Raw genomic sequence first — 3110 nt, 5'->3', positions numbered from 1 at the left:
AAATACCTGGAGAAGACACAACAGCCATTTAACTCACACATGTTTGGAAATGATGAGTTAAATCTGGAGAAAGGAAGAAAACATTTGTTATTTTGCAAATGATGATTGTCTTTGCCAAATCTCTGGCATACAGAGAAAAATCAAATGAACTACCTGTTATCAATAGAAGGAAATATCATGAAGATGAAGCATCTAAAACTCTTCTCTGACCAACCACCTCAACTAGATAAGGTTTGTGGTTAGGTTTAGTTGAAAGAATGAGTAAGCCTGTTTCCTTTACAGGAATTTCCTGTAAAGAAAATTAGCACTCAATTTCTCAACTTTGTTTTTTTTTCTTTTTTGTCTTGTCAAACTAACCTCTGAAAGTGCAACCCTTACGATATAAGCTTAAGACTTTCTGATGACTAACTTTAATTCTGGAAGAGGAAAAAATCTCTCTCCCACACTGTTTATATAAAGCAATAATTTATTGACAGGGAGGGAAATAAATTTAAAGTCTAAAATCACCAAGGTTTTGGGTACCTATTTATTAATAGAGAAAGCTTCAAAATATAACATACAATTAAGAGCACCATTGTCCCTTTGATAGAATAACTGAAATCACTTAATAAGGATCCTGAGATCACACTAGTCCAAAAGAACTAGCGCTGCCCAGAAAGCATATTGTTAAGCCTTGATTGATATCACTGTCCCTCAAGAGTTTTATATTCTGGCAAAGATAGGGCTGATTCATCTGAGCACATCAGAACTCCACAACTTTCTCTACACGTAACTAGAGGAGAACATAAAACACAAGTGAAGACTGAGTCCACTTTGAGATGAAGGCAAAATAAGTGTTTACCTGAGGTGAGGGTAGAACGGTAGAAGGAATTAGCAATTACAGCCAGAAATAAACCCCCAAAGGTATCTGCCACTGAATATAAATCTGCCTGGGATTCCAAGAGGATGTGACTGCTCTTTTCAGACCTATTCCAAGAAAGGTCATAGGAAGCCGCTAAAAGGATATTCCAGGCATGTAAAGCTCCAGGCTCACAGTGGCCTGTGGGAGCTGCACAGTGACAAGAAGAAAGGCAGCAGACCTGGGGGCTGGGGAGAGACATGGGTAGGATGGAAGAAGTTTAAACATAAGGTGTTGTTGATGATAGGTATTCAATAACTGTTAAACTGGATTCGAGTGAATTAGAGTGTGGAAGCAGTCTTTCTGAAGTTTCAGAGATCCTAATGCAGACCTTGATAATGAATTTGAACACTTTAATAGGATTTAAATAGGTTTGCCAGAGATGGGCTATCCTGGTATAGGCATTGCAAGGATAGTCTCCCAAAATGGCTGCTGTCAATTCCTCTGCCTCCTCATGTGCATTTTGCTTTACATGTCCAGAAGGAGAGTCTATTTTCCCTGTCCTTGAATCTGGGTGGACTTTGTGACTTGTTTTGACCAACAGAATGCAGTGGAAGTGACCATGTGCCAGCTCTGAACCCAGTCTTTGAAAGATCTTCAGCTTCTATTTCCTCTCTGTTGGAAGCCAGGCACAATATAAGAATTCCAAATATCTTAAAATCATTTGTAGTAAGGAAACCCTAGCAAGCCAGGTTGTAAAAACATAAGGAGGGAGGGAGAGAGACAGAGAGAGAAAGAGAGAGGGAGGGGGAGAGAGAGAGAGAGAGAGAGAGAGAGAGGTCTGGGCAGGCTTCGGTTGCTCCAACCATCCCAGCTTCAGACATATGAGTGAAGAACATCCAGAAAGTTCCAGTCCCAGCAGACACCACATGGAGCAATAAAACAGTCCAGCTGAGCCCAACCAGATTGCAGCATTGTGAGAAATAATAATAAAATCTTATGTTTAAGCAACTAAGTTTTTTCTTTTTTTACACCATTAGTTTTTAATGTAGTGTTCCATGATTCATTGTTTGTGCAAAATACCCAGAGCTCCACGCAGAACATGCCCTCTTTAATACCCATCACCAGGCTAACCCATCCCCCCACACCCCTCCCCTTTAGAACCCTCAGTTTGTTTTTCAGAGTCCATCATCTCTCATGGTTCATCTCCCCCTCCAATTACCCCCCCTTCATTCTTCCCCTCCTGCTATCTTCTTTTTTTTTTTTCTCAACATATATTGCATTATTTCTTTCAGAGGTACAGATCTGTGATTCAACAGTCTTGCACAATTCACAGCACTCGCCATAGCACATACCCTCCCCAATGTCTATCACCCAGCCACCGCTTCCCTCCCACCCCCCACCACTCCAGCAACCCTCAGTTTGTTTCCTGAGATTAAGAATTCCTCATATCAGTGAGGTCATATGATACATGTCTTCCTCTGATTGACTTATTTCACTCAGCATAACACCCTCCAGTTCCATCCACGTCGTTGCAAATGGCAAGATCTCATTCATTTGGATGGCTGCATAATATTCTTTATCTTCTTTATCCATTCATCTGTCGATGGACATCGTGGCTCTTTCCACAGTTTGGCTACTGTGGACATTGCTGCTATAAACATTGGGGTGCATGTACCCCTTTGGATCCCTACATTTGTATCTTTGGGGTAAATACCCAGTAGTGCAATTGCTGGGTTGTACGGTAGCTCTATTTTCAACTTTTTGAGGAACCTCCATACTGTTTTCCAGAGTGGCTGCCCCAGCTTGCATTCCCACCAACAATGTAGGAGGGTTCCCCTTTCTCCACATCCCTGCCAACATTTGTCATTTCCTGACTTGTTAATTTTAGCCATTCTGACTGGTGTGAGGTGGTATCTCATTGAGGTTTTGATTTGGATTTCCCTGATGCCGAGCGATGTTGAGCACTTTTTCATGTGTCTGTTGGCCATTTGGATACCTTCCTTGGAAAAATGTCTGTTCATGTATTCTGCCCATTTCTTGATTGGATCATTTGTTCTTTGGGGGTTGAGTTTGATAAGTTCTTTATAGATTTTGGATACTAGTCCTTTATCTGATACGTCATTTGCAAATATTTTCTCCCACTCTGTCAGTTGTCTTTTGGTTTGGTTCACTGTTTCTTTTGCTGTGCAAAAGCTTTTTATCTTGATGAAATCCCAATAGTTCATTTTTGCCCTTGCTTCCCTTGCCTTTGGCGTTGTTTCTAGGAAGA

Source organism: Zalophus californianus, chromosome 8, assembly GCF_009762305.2.
Source record: "Zalophus californianus isolate mZalCal1 chromosome 8, mZalCal1.pri.v2, whole genome shotgun sequence".
Lineage (NCBI taxonomy): Eukaryota > Metazoa > Chordata > Mammalia > Carnivora > Otariidae > Zalophus > Zalophus californianus.
This window is presented reverse-complemented; position numbering follows the sequence as displayed.